Source organism: Pleurodeles waltl, chromosome 6 (assembly GCF_031143425.1).
Source record: "Pleurodeles waltl isolate 20211129_DDA chromosome 6, aPleWal1.hap1.20221129, whole genome shotgun sequence".
Taxonomy (NCBI): Eukaryota; Metazoa; Chordata; class Amphibia; order Caudata; family Salamandridae; genus Pleurodeles; species Pleurodeles waltl.
In genome coordinates, this window is record NC_090445.1 from 768,795,222 (window position 1) to 768,813,188 (window position 17,967).

Below are 17,967 nucleotides of genomic sequence, written 5' to 3' on the forward strand. Positions count from 1 at the left end.
CTCGTGGAGCTGGCGTTGTGCACTCATCCGGCTGAGGTGCCCCCTCTTCCCTTCCCCCTGAGGTGCCTGTTTCATTTCGATCTGATGCCCCTGCAGTGTTCTCTCCGTTTGAAGTCTGGTATCAAGTGTGGGCCTCGCCCTTGCTTTTTGGGCCCAGTGGTCCATGGACTATGAATGGTGCGCTATCCGGACTTGTGTAGTTGGTGTACATAATTGTATATCCTGTATTTAAAGTTTTGACTAATGGATTTTTATTTATTACACTCGTTCAACTCATTTCCTTTTGTCCTTGCGTTCTTCCAGGGGGTTACAGCATGTATTTGTGTGTATGTTGTTGTGGGTGAGGGTGGGGGTGGGCGTTTTGCGTGTTGCGTATGTGTGTCACTCTCTTTTCCCTCCCTCCTCCCCTGTGTTGTAGGTGCAGTACTCACCGTGGTCGTCAACGCCGTCTTTCGTGCTCCTGGTAGAAGAGCAGGAATACCATCGCAGGGAGTATTTGGAGTTCTGGTTCCATGGCGTCCTGGTTCCTCGTGGGGTATGGAGAGGTGAGTGTTTTCCCTTCCAAGTCCTGTTTCCGCCGTGTTTTTGTTCACGTTGGTTCCTCCCCGGAAAAGTTGGCGGATTGGCCTCTCATAATAGTGTGGGAGGTACATTGGGGGTTATTCTAACTTTGGAGGAGTGTTAATCCGTCCCAAAAGTGACGGTAAAGTGACGGATATACCACCAGCCGTATTACGAGTTCCATAGGATATAATGGACTCGTAATACGGCTGGTGGTAAATCCGTCACTTTTCTGTCACTTTTGGGACGGATTAACACCTCCTCCAAAGTTAGAATAACCCCCATTGTCTTCTGCCTGTCTGTTGGCGGTGACCGCCCCAGTGTTTGTTTCTACCGCCGTGGTGGTCAGAGTGCTAAAGTGGCTGTCTTTGTTGGCGGTTTCCGCCATGGTCGTGATTCCATTTTTTTTACCGCCTGCCTGTTGGCGGTCTTACCACCGCTTTAACACTGACCGCCAGGGCTGTAATGAGGGCCTATGTCTCTATTGTGGAGCTGCTGGCCACCTGCTACATACTGGTCCAGTCCGTCCCGTAAAGTCCACGGGAAACACCAATTCCCATCCACTATGAGAAGGGAGGGGAGGGGATTCTCTGTGATACCTTCTGTCAGTTCCTCTAACGAAAATGCCACTACATTGCTTTTGTTACCAATTACCCTACAGTTACCTGACGGTCGGGAGGAAGGAGCTTTGGCATTGTTAGACTGTGGGACCAGTGGAATCTATTTGGATGAGACATGGGTTATGGAGCACAGGATTCTTCGAGTATCAAAAGATATTCCAGAGCAAGTTCATACCGTTGATGGTTCTTTGTTAGCCTCCGGTCGTGTCATCAACAATACCCCTGCCGTGTGTTTACACTTCGGAAATCATCAAGAACATGTTTCTTTTGATTTGACATCCACACCTAACCATACCATAATCCTAGCTATACCCTGGTTTACAAGGCATAACCCATACATCAACTGGGAAACCAGAACTATTTCTCTTTCCTTGCAATTTCGTCAAGACCACTGTTATGCTTCAGGAACACGTTGGTCACCAAAGAAAATGTTATCCACAGTACCAGAAGTAGGATGTTCCATAAATGCGATCGAAGGGGTACCTAGTCATTATATGGATTATGCAGACATGTTTCAAAAACCAACAAAACCAGTACTACCTCCACACAGAGAGTACGATTGTGCCATTCCATTGGAACCTGGTGCTGTTGTTCCCTTTGGTAGAATGTACTCGCTAACTGAACCAGAAAAAAAGATACTCAAGGACTATCTGCAGGAAAATCTTCAGAGTGGTCTGATTGCTCCATCTTCTTCCCCAGCTGGGGCTCCTCTCTTCTTCGTGCCCAAAAAGGCGAAGGATCTACGTCCCTGGATAGGCTTTTGTGGGTTAAATAAACACACAATAAAGGACCGATACCCGTTACCCTTAATAAGAGATATCTTGGAATCAGTCAGAGGAGCGCACAGATTTGCAAAGTTAGACCTTAGGGGAGCTTACCATCTGTTAAGAAAAAAAGAAGGAGATGAATGGAAAACTGCCTTTCGCACTCCCTTTGGTCATTATGAGTATCGAGTAATGCCCTTTGGTTTAACCAATGCCCCTTCAATATTTCAGAGATTTATGGATTCAATATTTTCTGATCTGTTAAATCATACCGTGGTTATCTACTTGGATGACATTCTGATATACTCTAGAAATCCTGACCATCATACCATGCATGTAACTCAAGTCCTAGATAGACTTAGACAACATCAACTGTTCTGTAAACCCGAGAAATGCGAATTCGTCAGAACAGAAGTGAAATATTTAGGGTATCACATCAGTCCAGCTGGCATTGCCATGGATGCAGAGAAAGTCCAGGCTATCCTAGACTGGCCATCCCCCTCTTCCATCAAAGAAACACATTGTTTCTTAGGGTTGGCCAACTTTTAACATCAATTTATTTCAGATTTCGCTCAGCAAACCAGCCAAATTACACAAACTCTTAAGAAAGAGAATTTATGGTTTTATCTGGTCTGATATGTCCGAAAGTGCCTTCCAAAACTTAAAACATGCCTTTACCCAAGCTCCAATAGTACGACATCCTGATACCACCAAGCAATTTATTGTGGTCACTGATGCTTCAGAGAGAGCTATAGGGGCTGCCATACCACAAAGACAAGTTGACAATGGATTAGAACATCCAATCTTTTATCTGTCTCATGTGCTATCGGATTCCGAATGTAATTATTCTGTTTTGGAATGAGAACTCCTAGCACTAAAAACAGCATGTAACGAATGGAGAACCATTTGAAGTACGAACTGACCATGGAAATTTACAATGTCTACGGAACTTCCAATGTCAGAAAAGTCGCTAAGCCCGTTGGGCCTTCTTTTTTAGTCAATTTGATTTTTATATTAACTATATCCCTGGTTCTCAGAATATGCTTGCATATGCCTTGTCACGACGTTACCCTGAAGTTATCTATTCCCCTTCACAACATCTCATTGAACCAGAAAGAATCTTTGGACTAGTACAGTCTTTTCTCAACAAAGTACGGTCGGAATACTCCACTCTCCCAGACTCAGAAATGAAAGAACTACGTCCAAAATAACGCAAAGAACATTTCTACTATAATGATGCATTATTTCTTCATTCCAAAATGGTACAAAGGAGAGCACTTCAAATGTGTCATGACTCCCCTGAAGCAGGTCTCCGTTGTATTAATGCCACACAAGAACTACTTCTCTGTTCTTTCTGGTGGTCTACGCTTAAGAAAGATACTGAGAGTTATGTGGCGTCTTGTCCCATCTGTGCTCAAGCTAAAACACCCCATACCAAGCCTGCAGGATTACTTCATCCATTACCTGTGCCACCAGCCTCTTGGCATAAAATATCAATGGATTTCATGTGTCCTTAACCGCCCTCAGCAGGTAATAGAGTGATAATGGTGACCGTGAATTCCTTTACTAAAATGTCTCATTTTACTGCTCTAAAGAAACTACCCACATCCCAAGAATTAAGTCAAATCTTTATACAAGACATATTTCGTCTTCATGGTCTCCCTCACGTTATCCTTTCTGATCGTGGCCCGCAATATATATCACGTTTTTGGAAGCATTACTGTAAGGCTTTACAGATCGAGGTAGCCTTGTCTTCTGGTTTCCACCCTCAGACTAATGGGCAGACAGAACGTGTAAATCAGAGACTAGAACTATATCTAGGTTATTTTTGTAATACTATTCATACAATAATACAGTACATAGTGCCTCGAAAAACACTCCTTTTTTCTGTTCATATGGTTTTCATCCCTAGTCCTTTTCCACGTAGCAAAAGACTCTTCTACACTTCCTGCAGTCACTTCCTGTACTCGAAGATTACGTAATATTCAACGCTTAATCCATTCTAACCTTCTACCTACCAAGCAACAGATGAAAAGAATGGCTGATAAAAGACGCTGTGACGCTCCATCTTATAAAGTACAAGACAAAGTCTGGCTTTCCTCCCGGTTTTTATCTCTCCATTTATCACAAAATAAGTTCAAGGCTCGTTATTATGGACCCTTTTCTATCCTTCAGAAGATCAATTCAGTTTCTTTTCAGCTGCGTTTGCCTCAGACATGGAAAATTCATCCTGTCTTTCATGTCTCTCAACTGAAACCTTATAAGCCTGATCCTTTTGGCAGACAATTCACCTGTCTTCCTCCTCTTTTAGTGAATAATGAACCCGAGTACGAGGTTCAGGAAATTTGTGATTCACGTATGTTCCGCAATCGCCTCCAATATCTTATCCATTGGAAAGACAACCCTCTGAGCGAGTGTTCTTGGGAAGATGCCTCTTCTGTTCACACTCCTTTTTTGGTTCATCAGTTCTTCCGTCTGCATCCGCACAAACCTGGGGCTCGAGGAGGGGGGACCTATTGTTGCGCGGCAGCCTACCACAGTACGCATGGAGAAACTGGTCCGGGATGCTGTGCATTTCCTCGGCTGCAGGGCATGCCGTGCCCCTTTTTTTTCAGCCTTACCTCACACGAGGCCCTAGGTTGGGCATTGGGTCTCTGCGAGCTCGGACCGCGGCTCGGCCTGGAGATTAACAGTGGGCCTACATTTACCCCCACTATATCACTTACCTGGTATTTTTGCTTTGAGATGCTCTAAAGTAGTTAGTGAAATGTTGAACAAGTTTCTATACAATTTTCCCCATTATATATTTTTTACAGAGAGGCCATAAAATGGTTCCTTCTGATACATTTATTCAACATGAATTCCAGGCCATCTTATAAATGATAAATGTTAACTCATAAATTACTAATATTTGCTGTTTGCAGGAAAGTTGCCTCCTGTTACATTCATTTTTACTTAGGCCCGCATTCAAACATAGTTAAAAAGATATCTGTAAGGTAGTACTTCCACATATTTGAACTATCCAAAGGCACAAGTCAAAAATACATTTACCATGAGCAATTCTGAATGTAGATAATACAAATCAATAATGTATTATAAAGGTAAGATATATAGAATAGTGAGAAGATTCTATTGGTAACTCTGAGTTTAGACATAGGCGGTCATTACAACATTGGCGGTAAAAGCCGCTTACCGCCGTGCAGAAGACCGCCAACACACCGCCGCGGATTTCCGCCACAGCTATTTTGACCCACATTTCGGAATCTGCCAAAATTCAGACACCCACACAAGTCTGCCACACCAAAAGTCAGTGATAAACTGGCGAAAACAAAACCTCCACCGTCACGCCAACAGAAATACACACACACTATCACGACACACGAATCCACGCGGCGGTCTTTTAACCGCGGTATTCCATTGGCGGTACACACCGCCGCGCTCAAAATACACACACTCTTACAAAACACAGCCACATTGGACAATTCGAAATAAACACACCTGATACACATACACACACCACTCCCACACACCCATTACAATATAAAACACACACTCACATCACCCACAAACCCCCACAACCAAAAATTCCGAAAGAAGGCCAGAGAGAGACAGCACCAGCAAGAATAACAGCATCCACAGGCACACAACACCATCACCCACAGAACTTCCACGCACCTCACACAACACACCACTACATATCAGCACACTTATCACCACACAATCCACCCCACACATCACCTACACCACCCCGTGGCACGGCAAAGACACCCCAGGTTCTCGGAGGAGGAGCTCAGGGTCATGGTGGAGGAAAATGTCCGGGTAGAGCCACAGCTATTCGGAGCACAGGTGCAGCACACCTCAATTGCAAGGAAGATGGAGCTATGGCGAAGAATAGTGGACAGGGTCAACGCAGTGGGACAGCACCCAAGAAATCGGGAGGACATCAGGAAGAGGTGGAACAACCTACGGGGGAAGGTGCGTTCCGTGGTCTCAAGACACCACCAGGCGGTTCAGCGGACTGGGGGCGGACCCCCACCTCCTCACCCACAACTAACTACATGGGAGGAGCAGGTCTTGGCGATTCTGCATCCTGAGGGCCTCGCAGGAGTAGGTGGAGGAATGGACTCTGGTAAGACAAATCTTAATTATTACATCCCCCACCCTACCTGCATGCTATCACATACCCCCAACCTCACCCCCAGCACCCCAACTCCTCACATATGTCCTAACATCACAAACCACCCATCCCAACACCAAGCCCTGCATGCAACAACAAAGCATGGACACCCATCACTAAAGCATGCGCACTGCACATACCCATACAACCCCCTAAACCATAATCACACAAGGTCCCACACAGGAATGCAAGCACTGGGGTACACGGTCGCACACCCATTGCACACCATGACACATACAGAACTAATAATCATCCTTTTATACCCCTGCAGGACCCCTACCCAAAGTCACCGGACAGGAGGGTCCTCACATGTCCACACCACCAACAGAAGAGGCCCACAGTGATGACAGCAGCTCTGTCCAACTGGATCTAGATGACCAGCCCGGCCCATCGGGGACCTCGAGACAGTCGGTTCCCCTCACACTGGCACAGGCCACCACAGACCTTCCCCCCTCTGGAAACACCAGCACAGCACCCACCCAGCGGGCCCATGCCTCCGTCCTCAGGACACGTCAATCAGCTGTGTGTCCACCACTACAGGGAACCCAGGCTAACCCACCACCCCAACAACAACAGGGACCTGGGGGCAGTGGTAGTGGGCACACGGTCCAGGGGATGGAGGCCCAGGAACACAGGGGAACTGGGAGGGCTGCTGTGCGACAGGGGGCGGACAGGCCAAGGGAACCCACTCTCCACGAGGCCCTCTCCTCCATCATGGGAGCCTACCACCACTCCCAGGAGACGATGGCAACGGTACTGGCCAAGTTTCAGGAGACCCAGCGCCTGCAGGAGGAACAGTATATGGGCTTCAGGGAGGAACTCAGAATCATCAGCTCCACCCTGGACACCATCGTAGGGGTGCTGAAGGAAGTACTCAACACCAGGAGGGACACTGTGGCACTACAAGGGGCCCCTGACACTAGCATGGACGATGAAATGCCCACCACCTCCGCCGGCGCTGGTGGACAGGAAGCCCCGCCACAGGACCACCACACCAGCACCCTACCCCCTGCAGAGGGAGAACCACCCCGCAAACGGTCCCTGAGATCCAGGACAAAGACAGAGCACGATGCCAAGACCCCCGCCAAGAAATGAGACCACCCTGATTGTCATCCTACTGTCCCACTTTGTCACCCTGTCCATACTTAAACTGCCCCAGCTCCACTTTCTATGCCCATTTGGGAAATGCACCTGTGAGACTAATATACTGGACTCTGCCATGGACATTCCTCCGCCATCACCCCTCACCATTTCACTACCCCCTCCAATATTGAGCACTTAAATAAACACACTTAAAGCACAAAACAATCTGGAGTCTGTCTGTGATTTCGAAATAGTGTATTAGCAATTACAGTGACAAAATGCTCTTTCAATTGTAATGTCAACATACCTATGTCACACAGCTCTAGTCCATGAGGAATCAAAGCAGATGTCGCACAGTGGGACCCACATCTGTGAAATCGTAACGGAAAGTGACAACTCAGTGACCATACACTGGGTGAAAACGACACACAGTAGAGAGGTTGTAGTGTCCACAGGCTCCACAGCTGCCACAACACCACCATCTGGACCATCCTCCTGCAGAAAAGGCACCTGTCGTCGCAATGCCAAGTTATGAAGCATACAGCAGGCCACGATGATCTGGCACACCTTCATTGGTGAGTAGAATAGGGATCCACCTGTCTTTTGGAGGCACCGGAACCTGGCCTTTAGGAGGCCGAAGGTCCGCTCGATCACCCTCCTAGTTCGCCCATGGGCCTCATTGTAGCATTCCTCTGCCCTTGTCCTGGGATTCCTCACTTGAGTCAGTAGCCATGACAGGTTGGGGTAACCAGAGTCACCTGCAAATGGTGAGGGACAACAGTTAGACACACAGTAACCTGTAGGGATAACCCCAGACGCAGACAACCATTCCCACTGACTTGCCACCAGGTGCTCACCTAATAGCCACACACGGTGCCTCTGGAGTGGACCCATCACATAAGGGATGCTGCTATTCCACAGGATGTAGGTGTCATGCTCTGAGCCAGGGAACTTGGCATTCACATGGGAGATGTACTGGTCGGCCAAACATACCATCTGTACATTCATAGAATGATAACTCTTCCGGTTTCTGTACACCTGTTCACTCCTGTGGGGGGGGACCAAAGCCACATGGGTCCCATCAATGGCACCTATGATGTTGGGGATATGTCCCAGCTCATAGAAATCACCTTTCGCTGTAGGCAAATCCTCCACCTGAGGGAAAACGATGTAGCTCCGCATGTGTTTCAGAAGGGCAGACAACACTCTGGACAATACGTTGGAAAACATAGGCTGGGACATCCCTGATGCTATGGCCACTGTTGTTTGAAAAGACCCACTTGCAAGGAAATGGAGCACTGACAGCACCTGCACTTGAGGGGGGATTCCTGTGGGATGGCGGATTTCTGACATCAGGTCTGGCTCCAACTGGGTACACAGTTCCTGGATTGTGGCATGGTCAAGCCTGTATGTGATAATCACATGTCGCTCCTCCATTGTCGACAGGTCCACCAACGGTCGGTACACCGGAGGATGCTGCCATCTCCTCACATGTCCAAGCAGACGGTGCCTATGAAGGACAACAGCGAGCACAGAGTCAAGCAACTCATAGGTACGTACCCACAGTTTACCCAGAACACCAACCATACACAAAAGGTGGCCTGTATGTGTGTTGAGTCTAGGCCTAGGTATGTGTGACGCAGTTGGAAATGAAGCCATGTGGGCCCCTGAAATGGCGGCTGCCTGACCTCTAAAGTGGGACAATGGGATGTGAGGTAACTGCGCTGGCGTTGTACACCGTCGCGGTAGGCGGTCGAAGACCGCGGTGCAATGCGGCATTGGTTAATATTGGACCCTGTGGGTCCCAGGAGCCAATGACGACGTACGCCGGCGGTGACGGTAAGCACCGCCGCGGACGTGACCGCCATTTTCTATCTGTTCAATCACTCAATACCTGATCTTCGACAGGAGAGAACCTACACTGCAAGTGCTGCAGTGACCTCGGTCTGGAACAGACAATGGCTTGAGTGTCTGGGGAAAGGCCCCCTGCCTTCACATCGGAGGAGTTGGAGAAACTCGTGGATGGGGTCCTCCCCCAGTACACGCTACTCTATGGTCCTCCAGACAAACAGGTATGTACACAGGGAGCATGTTGTATGGGCTATGCCTGTGCGGAGAGGGCTGGATGTAAGAAGGAAGGGGGGAGAGTGCTGCGTGCATGAAAGACGGTGAATGCATGTGCCACATGGCCAGGGTAGGGATGGGGGCCAATCACTTTGACGGTGCAGTTGGTAATAACTTCTCTTTTTCCCCTGTACATTTCATGTAGGTCAGCGCCCACCAGAAAAAAGATATTTGGCGTGCCATCGCCAAGGACGTCCGGACCCTGGGCGTCTACCACAGACAGAGCACCCACTGCCGTAAAAGATGGGAGGAGCAAGAAGACGGCGGAGGCTCAGCTGGGGATGGCCTCCCAACGTGGAAGGGGTGCCCGTTGCACCATGACCCCCCTGATGTTCAGGATCCTGACGGTGGCCTACACAGAGTTGGATGGGCGCTTGAGGGCATCACAGCAGCCACAAGGGGGTGAGTACACTCTCATTCTGCTGACTTTGCGCGCAGTGGAGGTGTCTGGGTGGGGGAGGTGGGCTGTGGGTTTCCCTAGGCCAGGGCGAGTTCCGTAGGCAAGGCCCCTCCGTAAGGCAGGCCATGTGGCACCCCAGCCCACCTCTGTAGAGTGCCAAGTACACCTAGTCATGCCCCTGTGTCATCTATGTGGGCAGATGTCGTCCATAGCCTTGTAGGCCATTTCCCAGGAATTGAACAGTGGAGCCCAAGAGCGCGGCGTAGTGCAGGGGGCTTCTGTGTCTGTCGTGTCCGCCAACGGCAGCGGTAATGCATGCACTCAAGATGTCTTTCTAAGTCTTCCCCCCCCTTTTTGTGGTCTCCCTGTTCTTGTGTGCATTAGCATCATCAGGCGGAGGAGCAGTGGCATCGGAGCACGAGGGAGCTGCATCCCACATGGCCCTGGAGGGAGACACTACGGAGTCTGAATTCACCAGTGGGACGGAGGGCGAGGGGAGCTCCACGGTGGGTACAGGAGCTGAGACCAGCGACACGGACTCGTCCTCTGATGGGAGCTCCCTTGTGGTGGCGGCAACATCTGTGCCCCCACATCTACAGGTACAGCCGCCACCCCCCCACCAGCACCGCCCTCCCAGCAGCCCCTCACCCTTTGCCCCTTGCCCGCTCACCCAGGAGGGCGGGCATCACCTTCGCCTCAGGCACCTCAGGCCCTGCCCCAGTCACCCGTGCTGCCCTCAGTGAGGAGGCCATTGACCTCCTCAGGTCCCTCACTGTTGGGCAGTCTACCAATTTGAATGCCATCAAGGGTGTAGAGAGGCAGTTGCAACAAACAAATGCATTCCTGGAGGGCATTCATTCTGGTCAGGCGGCCCTTCAGCGAGCTTTTCAGACTCTGGCCTCAGCACTGATGGCAGCCATTGTCCCAGTCTCTAGCCTCCCCCCTCCAACTTCCTCCACCCCGACCCAATCCCCTGTACCTCAGCCTATCCCAAGCACACCTACAGACCAACATGCACACACGTCAACACCCAAGGGTAGCTCAGGCAAACATAAGCACCACACATCCCACAGGCATTCACGCAAGCATCACACACATGCAGACACACCAACATCCACTGCCTCCACTGTGTCCCCCTCCTCCTCATCTCCCTCCACCCTCCCAGTCTCGTCTACACTCACACCTGCATGCACTACATCTACAGCCACTACGTCCCTCTCCAGCACATCCACCACCACACCCCGCTCACGTGCAGTCACCACCCCCACTACCATTCACACATCCCCTGTGTCCTCTCCCAGTGTGTCTGTGACGCCCCCTCCCAAGATACACAAATGCAGGCACACACCCACCCAACAGCCATCCACCTCATGACAGCCTCCAGCGCATGTACCTTCACCCAAAGTCACCAAAATGTACACCTCCTACAACCACCACCTCTTCCTCCACTCCCAAACCTCCTCCAGCTACCCATCACAGTGTGTCCCAAAAACTTTTCCTGTCCAACCTTGACCTCTTTCCCACACCTCCCCCACCCCGTCCATCTCATAGGTCCCGAACTAGCACCTCAGCCACAACATCTCCGGGACCAGTGGTGCCTGTAGTCACCAGAATCTGGAGTGCACCGGCCACCAGGGCAGCCAGTGTGGCACGGAGCCACAGCACAGACAGTCCCCCACCTGTGAAGCATCAGAAGTTGGCCAGTGCCCGGCGGGAGAGGGGGTAGACTCCAGCCGCCAAAGCCGCTCCCAGGGGTACAGGTGGGAGTGTGGAGTCAGCTGTGACACCTTCCAAGGTGGGGAAGGGCCACAAGAAACCCAGCAAGTCTGGGAAGAGCAGCATGGCGGAGAAGACCGCCATCATCCCCGATGCCCAGGAGGCCACCGCCAGCACCAGCCCAGCTGCCCAGGAGGCCACCGCCAGCACCAGCCCAGCTGCCCAGGAGGCAGCACCAGCCCAGCTGCCCAGGAGGCCACCGCCAGCACCAGCCCAGCTGGGGCATGAAGGACCGCCAGCACTATGCCTGCTGGGCTATGAAGGACCGCCAGCACTAGCCCCGCTGGGCCATGAAGGACCGCCAGCAGCTGAGACCCTGCAATGGAGACCGCCATCTCAAGCACCGCTGCACAGGGCACTGCCATCTCAAGCACTGCTGCACAGGGCACCGCCATCTCAAGCACAGCTGAACAGGGCACCGCCATCTCAAGCACCACTGCACAGGGCACTGCCATCTCAAGCACCGCTGAACAGGGCACCGCCATCTCAAGCACCACTGAACAGGGCACCGCCATCTCAAGCACTGCTGGCCCATGAGCGGCAAGGGCACAGACGCAACTGAGTCTGTCATGGGGTGAATGATGCACTCTGGGCACCATGCCCCCTCCAGAAGCAGTGGAGAGATACATCCACTACCTCAGTCCTTGGCAGGATGAAGAACTCTGGCCACAAAGCCCCATCCAGAACCAGTGGAGAGATACATCCACTACCTCTGTCCTTAGCAGGATGAAGCACTCTAGGCACCATGCCCCCTCCAGAACCAGTGGAGAGATACATCCACTCCCTCTGTCCTTGGCAGGATGAAGCACTCTGGGCACAAATCCCCCTCCAGAACCAGTGGAGAGATACATCCACTACCTCAGTCCTTAGCAGGATGAAGCACTCTGGGCCCTAGGCCCCCTCAAGAACCAGTGGAGAGATACATCTACTACCTCAGTCCTTAGCAGGATGAAGCACTCTGGGCACCATGCCCCCTCCAGAACCAGTGGAGAGATACATCCACTACCTCAGTCCTTAGCAGGATGAAGCACTCTGGGCACCATGCCCCCTCCAGAACCAGTGGAGAGATACATCCACTCCCTCTGTCCTTAGCAGGATGAAGCACTCTGGGCACAAAGCCTCCTCCAGAACCAGTGGAGAAAGGCAACCACTACCTCAATCCTTGGCAGGATGAAGCACTCTGGGCACAAAGCCCCCTCCAGAACCAGTGGAGACTGATATCCACTTGAGAGACTGTAGCTTTGCAGTCCCCAGGATTGAACAGTGGGCAAACCACCCACTTGTGAGACTTGAGAGACTGTGGCTTTGCACTCCCCAGGATTGAACAGTGGGGAAACCACCCACTTGTGAGACTTGAGAGACTGTGGCTTTGCACTCCCCAGGATTGAACAGTGGGCAAACCACCCACTGTAGAGACTTGAGAGACTGTGGCTTTGCACTCCCCAGGATTGAACAGTGGGCATGTGGCCCCCTCGTGGATTTGGCTGAGGTGCCCCCCCTTTCCCTCCCCCTGAGGTGCCTGTTTAGTTGCTGTCTGATGCCCCTGCATTGTTCTCTCCGTCATGGTCGGGGATCTTGTGTGGGCCTCACCCATACCGTGTGGTCCCGGTGTTCCACGGACTTTCTTAGAGCACTACCTGGACTACTATGCTTGGTATATATTTTGTACATGGTGTATATATATATTTCTGCCTACATGCTTTTAATATATTACAATGGTTACACTCATTTTCTATTGTCTTTGCATTCTTCCGGGGGGTTTGGGGGTGTAACTGTGATGTATTGATATGCATTAGTGTGTGTGTTGTAGTGGGTGAGGGTGGGGGTGTTTTGCGTGTGTGTGTCCCTGTTTTTTCCCTCCCCCCTCCCCTGTGTTCTGGGTGCAGTACTCACTGTGGTCTTTGCCGCCGGCGTTCGTGCTCCTGGTAGAGGAGCAGGAAGACTATTGCAGGGAGAATTTGGAGTTCCGGGTCCATGGCGTCCTCGTTCCCCGTGGAGTGTGTAGAGGTGAGCGTTTTTCCTTCGGGATTCCTGTTTCCGCCGTGTTTTTATCCGCGGTGAATCCACCCCGGAAAAGGTGGCGTATTGGCCTGTCATAATAGTGTGGGCGGTACATTGTCTCCCGTCTGTCTGTTGGCGGTGACCGCCGCACTGTTTGTTTGTACCGCTGTGGCGGTCGGAGTGTTAAAGTGGCTGTCTTTGTTGGCGGTTTCTGCCACGGTCGTAGTTCCAAATTTGTTACCGCCAGCCTGTTGGCGGTCTTACCGCCGCTTTTACACTGAACGCCAGAGTTGTAATGACCACGATAGTATTTATTTTAATTCTAGTGCATGGAAGTAAAAAGAGAGGAATCTGTTGGCATCAGATTTCTCCTGTATCATGATTCGGTACGCACTGAATTGAGGAGGTATTTCTTGAATTCACTCATAACCAACAGTGCATCTTTGTTCAATCCGGTTTTGGTGGTACCCAGTTGAAGTATAAGTTCACTTTCTCTTCTCCTCATGACAAGTTCTCTATTGCCACCACAAGAGTGTGCCTTGGTGTGTTCTAGTCCAAAAAAATAAAGGTTTTTTGATTCAGATAGAACTAATTCTAATGTTCGGTGAGAGGTGGACCAACTTCCGGTTTATTGATATTTCTGTAGTATTCTGGTTTGTAGAGGTGTGATGGTACCGCCAATGAAGTTAGTTGTATGGACATCCAATTATGTTGATAGTGAACTGCTGTTACAGTTTATCCAATATGTGATCTCTAGTCTAATCTCAGACGTAGGGGAAAACAATTTCATTTTCTAGCACACAAGATCGCAAACTCCACAATTATGGCATGTGTAGAAACCACAAGGTTTGTCTAGGAAGGTGGTTTTAGAAGGTTTTTGACTCAGAGGAAAGTCAGTTGTGGATATTTGAACAATTACATCATTAATGGATGGGTTATTCATACGTAAATATAGGTGTAGTTTGAGAATTTTTCTAATTTGAGAATGTCCATTGTGATAATCTGTCATGAACCTCATGGTATTCTTTTTTTTTTGGTAGTTCCTTTGCATGCAATGCAATGTGCTTCCACTGTCTGGGGAAACCGTACTTATCCTCCATCTTGTACCACGCTAAACCAGGGGTTCCAAAAGTGGATCCTGCTGGCCCCAGTGCTCACAAAACAAAGAGTCCTAATACCATACATGCGATTCACTATCACCGTACATACACAAACTTGATTTGCACACGGGATGCCATTGCAAGGTTCTGGGTTTTTACATAACAGCTGAAATTTACATGTGAAGGGTCAGTAGGCAACACTCTCACTGAGCCAGAGTAAAAGGTCAGGCCACACTACAGATTCACAAAAAATAGTACTCGCCCACTATTGTATCATGTGGCATTGATAGCATTCCTACACCTCGTATGAGGGCATGGTTGTGGTGCCATCCTGGCCACAGAACAGGTTCTGTCCCTCACATTACCTTGGACAGGCCTAGGCTGCTGCACGCACACTAGATTAGCATGATGGCAGAGCCAAAATAAAAGTCAGCATACCACTCACACTTGCATTTGAGGACTTAAGGCATGGGCACACACCCCATTACAATGCAGGGCATGTTCCTGTCCCAACAGTAGTGTATAGTTAGTTCTGTAAACTGGTATCCTATGTTCCACAAAAAATCCTCAGTCATCTTTTTTTATTACCACAGATGCCCCAAGTGAAAATTTAGCCTTCTATCAAGGGTAAAATGAAGTGACGTAAGAGAAACAATTGGTAACCTCCCTATAGTTTAACGACTAATAACGTAACATAAGTCATCAAGCAAGCAGTTCCACGTCGCACAGGCCTACTTACTACCATTTTTAAATGCAGCCTTCCTGCAAAGTTGTAATGAAATTAATTAAGACTGTAATTTTCAGTTTCTGCAATGAAATATCACCTGCTGAAAAATAGCTAATAAAAAATACCCTTACGGCATCACAACAAACAGGCCTTCCAAATCACAACCAGAAATGAAGTAAGTGTACTTGTTAGGTGGCTCATCCCAGTTTCCCCTTTACATTTAATCTCAGGTGGCATAGCCCCCTTCAAGCTTGCCAGATTCCCCATACTCCTCCCTCTCTCTTATTTGGTTCCATTTATCTACTATAATCCTTACTCTCTTATTGTGCGCTGTAGCTTTGTAGCTAGTCTTTCGTGATTTAATTTAATATATACACGCATATATGCAATAGAGATCATATTGATAAAATGTAATCAACTGGCAAATTACTGTTACATCAAGCAACTAATGATAAATATTCACATAAACTTGGTAGACATCAGACAGAGTGGAATGTTCCAGTACACACAAATAGACACTCTCTCAATGTCATATCTCTCTACTGAGTGAGAGAAATGTAAATTTAAATGGATACTACTGTCTGTTTGGTCAGTCACCGAGTTTTATTAAATAAGCCTCTGCAAGATCAGATCTGTTTCGAAACTGAAGTCTAGTCCAGTCCTCACGTACTTCCCCGTCCCAATCAAGTTTGTGTCTCTAACAGTCAGATCTAGAAAACACATCCTTTCAAAATTGTGATAACAATTATGCTGTACTCAACTCAATAAAATGCAGTTTTTGTGGAAACATCCCTTTGAAATTGTACTTTAAATATCTCCTTTGTAGTTTCTCACCTTGATATAATCTGAATAGCAGGAACAAAACTACCTTCTAGTCCCCTTGTACGATTCCACCTCACTGCCAAGATACCCCAGAAACAGGATATCGGACAGACCATCCTGCATGAATTTCATGTGGTTCGGCCAACTGGTTTTCCCAAGTCTGTCTGTTACCTCTGGCATAAAAGTACTTTTATTTAAACTTTCTGTGGTGTATTGGCTTTTATTCAGCTTATCATTGGGTTCTGTAAAAGGCAGCTTCTTAAAAACATGATACAACCACTGCAGATGATAGGTGTGGGTTACTAACAAATTGCTATTGTGCATATAGCATGAATCGGTCACACTCTTGGGAAGAATTTGTTAGCAGGCTGGCTATATTTTATCTATTATGATTATTATGAAGCAATGATAATTGATAAATGTACCTATGACCAATTCCATAGTTGTCAAGATTTCAACTTGCTTATGCATGAGATTTCCTTCTTTTTAGTCTGCTTATATGGGACATTTCTCTTCAGTTTGAGAGATACCCTTTGCAGCCTTCTATTGTGTGTAAATCTAAGCTGTAATTTCTAAGTAAAAAGTGAAAATGCAATTTTAGGGCCAAGAAATAGGCCTAAAACAGAGCATGCCTCTCCTTCAACAAAAAAGGCATATCTTTACCATCTTTTCTTCAATGCCGTGTAAAAATTAGCAGGGTGAAACAGACCAGTGAGTAAATCACCCACTGCTTAGATTTTGTGCAGCCTTCATACTTAACATTTCATAATCCTAGAATGTGGACGGTGCAAGAACTTACTCGATAGGAGTGTGAGCACTGAAGTTATTACTAATAAATATTTCATGTATTCTATTTTGAATCTGCATAGAAAATAATGTGCAACTTGAAAATGTTCCCACTTGAATGGCTACCGTATAATATGTAATGTTTTCCTAAAAGCATTAATGTTTATTCAGAACGTATATAAATGTTACATTTTGCAGTAATGTGTCATATTGATGATTAAATGCTATGTGTTTGCTTAAATTAACTGTAGGGCTTAAGTTAGCGAGGTCTGGGCCTAGGTATTGCACAGTCTCATATTAAAATGCAATGTCAGAATAAAACTACGATCTTACGTTTAGAGAAAAATAAAGATGTATTGTTCTAACTGAAGGTTGACGAAATCGTAGCAGTAGCAAATGTTTTTTCTCATGAGGAAGTGCTTGTAGAAACCTAATGTTTTTAACTGTTACAAATGTTAACTTGAAGTGTGAGAAAGCGATGTTCCCAGGAACTAACAATGGATGCACTGACGAAACGACGGATGGATACTAAAATGTTTCCTGACGAGTTGGACGATGTGCGCAGAAGAAGAGGAGCCAATCATTAACGTTTGAAAGACTGTTTAGTTATATCTTACATTCGAAATACTCATTTTATTGGTTAATGGCTATCGTGCAATTCTTTGTCCAAAGACGTGCAACAACTTTAACTTAACTTGGCCGCACTGAGAGGTGTGAACCCATTATTCATTCTCGTTTCCCTCCTGACCCCACCGCAAGGTGTGAGCTCATTATTGCCCATTCTTGATTCCCTACAATATTAATGAGGGGTACTCACCTTTTGATTCTCTTACTTAGAGAGTTTTGATCTTTAACTTTAATTTGGTTAGACTTTTGATGCTGAATGCTCGTCCCTTAGACATGGCTTTCCAATGGTTCGGAGAGCTTAGAGTCCCCGATTCTGAACTATTTCCCTTTCACTGATGTGTTGCTGTTGCTGATGCGGATTGAACTGACGAAGATAATTACAGCTTGCTGATCCATGAG